Below are 8,305 nucleotides of genomic sequence, written 5' to 3'. Positions count from 1 at the left end.
GGAACATTCAAGGGGAGAGTTTGCAATGCGCGAAGCCCTCAGAGGTGACTCCTGAGGTAGTATATCATTAAATGCAGAGTTAACAGCCACGGCAGCTCATGAAAGCATAGTTGGTTCAAGGCACATGAACAAAACGACACGGCTGCGGGGGCAAGCCCTGACAGCCTGAGGATAATGCAGCCCGGGGGTGCCCTCAATTAAACAAACCAAAAAGTCACCTGGCACCGGTGTTGTAGAAGTGTCAAGGTAGCTGAAGGAGCGTGTCGCGGAGGTAGCTCGTCACGAGCCGGGCGGCTCCTGAGGCCTGGGAGGCTCGCGAGGCCCCGGGGGATTGCAAGCGTCCATGGCCTCCCGAGACGTGACCACCGAGCGCTTGACAACAGTGGGACGAGAGACACGAGTTTACCCAAGTTCGGCCCCTCACGGTTGAGGTAAAAGCATACGTCCTGCTTTATGTTGTATTGATTGAGTGTCGATTACAAGGGAGCGGACTCGCTTAACCTAGCTATCGATTAATTATTACTTGACTTTAACCCGTCGTAGGGTCTCGCCTTTATATACACATGTCGAGGCCCTGGGCTTACAAGAGTCCAGGTCGGGTCATACTTCGTGAACGACTCTGGTTCTAAGTTGCCTTGCCTTGCTAAGCAAGTCGTCGTTGGACGGCTTACACTTCCGGGTCACGTACCATCTTCTGGTCTTGGGCCTTCGTCCGGCTCATCGCATAAGTCGCCTCCTGGCTTCATGTCTTGGTCTCTTGGTCCTGTCTAAGGCCTTGTTGTTTAATTCACCAATATCATAACCCGGCCCTTCTAGGGCGGGTTAGACCGCGGGGTTATATCCCCAATAGGCGGCGAGCAGGAGGACCAATGGGACCGGCGGCACCAGCTGGCTTGGGAGGAACCCTAGCTTCTATCGTGAGCGGCACGAACGACATGAGGGAGACGAGCGAATGTTTTTCTCCTGCAGGAGTGTGAGGGGCAGTGCAATTTTGTCTGTAATATTTTCAAAGAACTATGGCATTGTGATATACCCTTTCACTTTTAAGTGAGCTTATGGGGGAAGTTGCCCACCCCCAATTTTTTTCTATTGTGAAGGAGACCCCAGTGAAATAAGTTAAGCCCTTTCCTTCAAAACGAGATTTTTTAGCTTTTTTATTTTAACAATAAGAAGCTACAAAAGAACTGGCCATAGGACCTGTTCTGAACCTCTCCAACTCTCAGCTTGACAAACTCTGAACTGGAAATCGGGTCGAGTGCATTAGCTCCAAGAAGCTAAAATTCTTGAAGTGCACCTGGGTCGTAGTGCAATTTGGTGACGCAAGGAAATCCGAGCTTCGCATTTAGAAGAATTAGGAGTTCCACATATTAACGATCAATATGCCACCGCCCAGGAAAACGATCTGACCTCCACGTACATGCACGAACCCCTTGCAGGCTTTGACCAAATCCTTTTCTCTCTCATCTCTCCCTCGTTCACTAACCCTCTCCTCGTTCTCTGTCTCTCTCAAACCCTCCCGCAACCGCCAGTTGCGCCGCCAGGGCCGCGACCCCCGTCACCGGCCGAATCCTCTCCTCTGTCTACATATCCGGCCATCCCAGCCCTTTTCCCGCCGGATCCCATCCTGAATGCCGCTAGTCCCGCTGTCAGTGAGGGGCAGCGACACCATGAAAAGGAGGTACTCGCCCGGACGACATTGATACTCGAGAACCTCTCCGCAATGGATTGCTTCTAACCGGCCCAAGTTGGGAACGAAACATGCCTGCAGTGCCACCAACTGGGTTGACAGCGTGCTGTAGCGCTAGGAGAAGCTGCAGCCCTGCTGAACAATTTACGAATGCCAGGTGAAGTAAGAAGCTGAATCTGAGTAGTTTTTGAGGAGTTATAGGACGTCGGAACATGCCCTTAATAAGCGACGTGGTTGGGTGTGGTCTTTGTGTCCCGACACTGTCCGGGCAGCCCGTCTGGGCGTTTGGGCCAGGTATGGGGGTTAGGTTGTAGATGCCAAAAATGCCAAAGGACTTAAATTTCAGATTACAACTTTTTTTGACAAACTACAACTAGATACATCTCCCTTGGAAAAATCATTATTTTTTAAACGGTATTTCTAAAGCACATCTAGATGTCCCCTAAGTATTGCACATCTAACTCCTATATCACTGATTTTACATGGAGATTCATGCAGATATCTTTCTTTTCATTTCCCTTTTATTTTAGATTGAGTCACTTAGATTCAATAAAAAGATAAAAGCATCCTAGTGTTGATCCGTTTATAGGCGATTAATTAGGAGAGGACCGGTGTGTTAACCCAAAACTTCTTGCAAAAAAATAATGCACCTCTCGCATGAGCCCATGTGCCATGGCCATACGACCACACACATGCGTGACACGTCTGCTGGGTGCCACAAAACGAATGAAGAATGAACACCGCCACCCTGCTTCTGTTGCCGACATGTGCCCCTGGTCATGCCATGCTTCGCCGGTATAGCGCATATGCCGTGCCAACCTGCTTTTCGGGTTCCAGATGCGTACTACGAAAGCAAGCCGAGCTGCCGTTGATACGGGCTGAAGCGACCGCCCCGCCCGTGCACTGGTGTGAGCTGTGGTGCATGCCCAATTTCCCATCACTCCAGTTACTAAGCTCCCAAGAAATAATGAGCCAGCAGCGATCCGGTGTGTTTTTGCTTCATGCTCCCGCTTGTCAGCTGGTCTACTGTTGTTTTTTACCACCTCGGCCTACCTGCCCCTCGTGCGTGTCGTCTATTCCTTTCTCGGTGAGTACCTGGTGGGCACGCGTCCTTTTCACGGGTTTGACCACCGCCTCATCCAGAGACTCCAGAGGGGAGGAGAACCGCGTGGATTTTGGCATCTCTGGGAACTGCCTCCCTCGACCGCTCTCCTCGACTTCTCCCCGAGCCGTCGCTGCTCTTTCAACTGCAATCGCCTTCTCCCTTCATTTTCCCTAGCTCGCCGCCGCCTTGACCGCTCTAAGCCGGGGAGGGGACCCCATGAGGTGGCGATGTGCGGCCCATATGGCTCGAGAATAAATTCAACCAGATGAGGTGCATGACGTGGAGGAGGCATCTCTGGAGACGAAGGTGGCAATTGGCAAATCGAGTTGAGGAGGCACCTCTGGAGACGAAGGTTCTTAGGTAAGAACAGCTTATCCAATCAGACTTCCTCGCCGGTGCGAACCGAGCTCACCATGGGATGGCATATTGGCATCTGTGTTGGGCGTTGGCCGACCGCCGATGAACAAGTGCAGCTGTGCAAGTCTGGGCCACCGCCATGCGAGTGCTCTTTTAGCTCCACTCTCTCAGGCCTCAGCCATCTCCCGGGCCTGTCATCGCTTGGGTATGGCAGCATGCAGTGATGCGTTCTCCGTTGTTGTTTGAAGTCAGTTGGCCACCGAGTGGTGTTTGTAACGGCGTCGCATATTTTGTTGTTCAAACATATCACGATTTCCTTTCCCCCTTTTTTCTTCTTGTGTTTATTGTTGTCTCAACCACGTCCACTGCATCTCAATTCCGGTGTTCATTGGTGCTTCTAGGATGCTGAGATGCAACGGACTGTTCACATGTTGTTGATTACATCACAGTTAGTGATTGTGGGCTCATTTAATATTCTGACTATGATATGGGGGTGGGTGATTTTATTGTCGATCTTCCAAAGATTAGCCAAAGATGTAAATTTGCAACTGATTGATGTTGGGCTGCTACTTACATTCCCTGAACCCTGTAAGTGTTTAATGGCACATGTTATATAGGTATGACCGCATTGTAGGTCCATCTGCAACTAATATGGATTCTGTTTTTAGCAGGTACTAAATCCTATTCAATGAGTTATGAATCCAAAATTATCTTTCTCTATTTTTTGGCATGGAAATTAGCTCAAAGTAAAAGTAAAAGTAACCGGTTTATCTAAACCCGATTACCCTTTTTTAGTAATTTTTTAGTGATGGGCTAACTAACACGCTTGAGTTTATCTGCTCATGTCCCTTGTTTGGATGAATGTGGGTATAGAGTTTTCAACCATCAATATTTGTTCCTGCTGGTGGATGGTGTAAACAATAGATAGCAAGAACTATTCATGGGCGAGAATGTGTGTACTATTGTAGGCCCACTGAGGGGTGGCTATGTCCCTCGCTGCCTGGAGGCCGGCCGCGGGTGGCCATCAGTGTGCCTGGCGTTTCTACTGCCGCCTGGCCATCGAGAACCTCCCTGTCCAGGCATGGCGTCAGGAGGTGGTGCGGGACATGCTCAGCTGTCCTGCTGGGTGGAAAGGCTGGAGCGGCAGACGACGTCTTTGTCCAACACCGAGCTCGCTTTCGTGTGGGTGTGGGCGTGGAGCCCGGACGACATCCCCCTCGGCAGCGGCCACTCCTTCTTGGACCGTGCGCTGGATGGCCGTGGTCACCCTGCACTCCCTAAAGGCACCCCGCGCGAAGAGGTGTTGCATGGCCCCAGTTCCCCGTCATCATCCACCTGGACCTGACCAAGGACTACACGCCGCTTACTGATCGGGCGCCCGGTGCCAGCCAGGAGTGGCCCATCGAGGAGCAGTTCGGCTAGACACGTCACTTCAAAGATGGCACGATGGCGGCTGCCCCACGCCGCCGCACGCGCGGCCAGGACCACCTGTGCCCCTACCCTAGGCACCGCGGGGGCGATGATGACGACGAGGAGGCGGGCGACCGTGACCACGGGCGTGGGCGTCGGGGCGAGTCGCGCCCTGCTCGATGCACCGGCCTGCTCGGCTGCCGCTCGGATGGCTCCATGCGCGGCGCCACCTCGGATGGGCGTCGTTCGCATGGCTCTTCATCCCGCCACGGGCGCCATCGTAACGCGTCATCAGGCTCCATCCATGGGCGTACCACCTCGCGCGGCTCCAATAGTGGCCAGTCGCGCCGCAGCCGCTCGAGGTCACCTGACCAGTGATACGTCTCCAATGTATCTATAATTTTTGATTGCTCCATATGCTATATTATCTACTGTTTTGGATGTTTATGGGCTTTATTATACACATTTATATTATTTTTGGGACTAACCTATTAACCCAGAGCCCACTGCCAGTTTTTGTTTTTCCCTTGTTTTAGAGTATTGCAGAAAAGGAAAATCAAACGGAGTCCAATTGACCTGAAACTACACGGAACTTATTTTTGGAAGGAAAGCAACCCGGGAGACTTGGAGTCCACGTCAAGGAAGCCTCGAGGAAGCCACGAGGTAGGGGGCACGCCCCCCCCCCCCCCCCCCGGCGCGCCCCCCCCCCCCCCTGCCCCCCCCGGGCGTACTTCTTCTGCCTATGTATCTCCATATACCCTAAAACGATCGGGGAGCATAATAGATCGGGAGTTCCGCCGCCAGAAGCCTCTGTAGCCACCGAAAGCCAATCTAGACCCGTTCCGGCACCTTGCCGGAGGGGGAATCCTTCTCCGGTGGCTATCTTCATCATCCTGGTGCTCTCCAAGACGAGGAGGGAGTAGTTCTCCCTCAGGGCTGAGGGTATGTACCGGTAGCTATGTGTTTGATCTCTCTCTCTCTCTCGTGTTCTTGAGGTGATATGATCTTCATGTATCGCGAGCTTTGCTATTATAGTTGGATCTTATGATGTTTTCTCCCCCCCTCTACTCTCTTGTAATGGATTGAGTTTCCCCTTTGAAGTTATCTTATCGAATTGAGTCTTTAAAGATTTGAGAACACTTGATGTATGTCTTGCCGTACATATCTTTGGTGACAATGGGATATCACGTGATTCACTTGATGTATGTTTTGGTGATCAACTTGCGGGTTCCGCCCATGAACCTATGCATAGGGGTTGGCACATGTTTTCGTCATGATTCTCCAGTAGAAACTTTGGGGCACTCTTTGAGGTTCTATGTGTTGGTTGAATAGATGAATCTAAGATTGTGTGATGCATATTGTATAATCATACCCATGGATACTTGAGGTGACATTAGGGTTTTGGTTGATTTGTGTCTTAAGGTGTTATTCTAGTACGAACTCTAGGGCTGTTTGTAACACTTATAGAAATAGCCCAACGGATTGATTGGAAAGAATAACTTTGAGGTGGTTTGTACCCTACCATAATCTCTTCGTTTGTTCTCCGCTATTAGTGACTTTGGAGTGACTCTTTGTTGCATGTTGAGGGATAGTTATGTGATTCAATTATGTTATTATTGTTGAGGGAACTTGCACTAGCGAAAGTATGAACCCTAGGCCTTGTTTCAACGCATTGCAATACCGTTTATGCTCACTTTTATCATTAGTTACCTTGCTGTTTTTATAATTTCAGATTACAAAAACCTTTATCTACTATCCATATACCACTTGTTTCACCATCTCTTCGCCGAACTAGTCCACCTATACAATTTACCATTGTATTGGGTGTGTTGGGGACACAAGAGACTCTTTGCTATTTGGTTGCAGGGTTGCTTGAGAGAGACCATATTCATCCTACGCCTCCTACGGATTGATAAACCTTAGGTCATCCACTTGAGGGAAATTTGCTACTGTCCTACAAACCTCTGCACTTGGAGGCCCAACAACGTCTACAAGAAGAAGGTTGTGTAGTAGACATCAAGTTTTTTTCTGGCGCCGTTGCCGGGGAGGTGAGTGCTTGAAGGTATATCTTTAGATCTTGCAATCGAGTCTTTTAGTTTCTTGTCTTATCACTAGTTTAGTTTATAAAAGAAAACTATAAAAAATGGAATTGAGTTTGTCTCATACGCTTCATCTTTTTAATATCTTTCGTGAGTATGATGGAAAGGAAAATTGTGCCAAAGTGTTATAGGAAGAATGCATTAAAATGTTTGGCACTAAATATTTGAATGATGAGCATGATTGCAATGTTGTTAGTATGAATTCCTTGAATATCCATGATGCTAATGATATGCAAAGCCACAAGCTTGGGGAAGCTATGTTTGATGAAGATGATTTTTTTGTCCCCCAAGTTTTGATGAGCAAATTTATTATGATGAAAGCATGCCTCGTATTTATGATGATTATATTGATGAAAGTGGATTTGGAGAGGTCGTGACTTTATTTTGTGATGAATCCACTATTCCGGAAGAGGTTCCACTTGATTATGAGAACAAAGTTGCTATCTATGATGATTATTGTGATGACTTGTATGCTATAAAGAATAATTATATCCACGAAACTTGTCATCATGATTTTAGTTTTCAATTGGATTATGCCTCACATGATAATTATTTTGTTGAGTTTGATCCCACTATTATTTATGATAAGAATTTTGCTTGTGTGGAGAGTAATAAAATTTCTATGCTTGTAGATCATGAAAAGAATGCTTTATGTGATAGTTATATTGTTGAATTCATTCATGATGCTACTGAAAATTATTATGTGGGAGGAACATATGTGTGTAAGAATTGCAATAATATCTAGTTTCCTCTCTACATGTTGAAAATCTTGAAGCTATGCTTGTTTTGCCTTCCTATGCTAGTTGATCATTGTTAGCATAAGTTGTTTTCTCACAAAATCCTTATGCATAGGAAGTGGGTTAGACTTAAATGTGCTAGTCATATTATTCAAGATACTCTCTTTATGTTTCATTCTTATCTTTTATGTGAGCATCATTGAAATCATCATGCCTAGCTAGAGGCGTTAAACGATAGCGCTTGTTGGGAGGCAACCCAACTTCATTTTTGTTCCTTACTTTTTGCTCCTGTTTAGTAATAAATAATTTATATAGTCTCTGTTTAGATGTGGTTTTATGTTTTAATTAGTGTTTGTGCCAAGTAGAACCATTGGGAAGACTTGGGGAAAGTCTTGTTGATCATGCTGTAAAAAACAGAAACTTTAGCGCTCACGAGAATTGCTGCCATTTTTTATTGGAGAGTGCTATTTAGTTAATTATTTTTTAAGATGATTAATAGATAAATTCCTCAGGTCCAGAAATTTATTTGAGAATTGTATGAGTTCCATAAGTATACTTTGATCCAGATTACTACAGACTGTTCAGTTTTTGACAGATTATGTTTTCTATGTGTTGTTTGCTTATTTTGATGAATCTATGGCTAGTAAAATAGTTTATAAACCGTAGATAAGTTGGAATACAGTAGGTTTAACACCAATATAAATAAAGAATGAGTTTATTACAGAACCTAAGTGGTGATTTATTTTCTTATACTAACGGAGCTTACGAGTTTTCTGTTAAGTTTTGTGTTGTGAAGTTTTCAAGTTTTGGGTAAAGATTCGATGGACTATGGAATAAGGAGTGGAAAGAGACTAAGATTGGGGATGCCCAAGGCACCCCAAGGCAATATTCAAGGAAAACCAAGAGCCTA

The sequence above is a fragment of the Triticum urartu genome, chromosome 6, assembly GCF_003073215.2.
Source record: "Triticum urartu cultivar G1812 chromosome 6, Tu2.1, whole genome shotgun sequence".
Taxonomy (NCBI): Eukaryota; Viridiplantae; Streptophyta; class Magnoliopsida; order Poales; family Poaceae; genus Triticum; species Triticum urartu.
The sequence above is the reverse complement of the archived record's forward strand: the minus strand, read 5'-3'. Positions refer to the sequence as shown.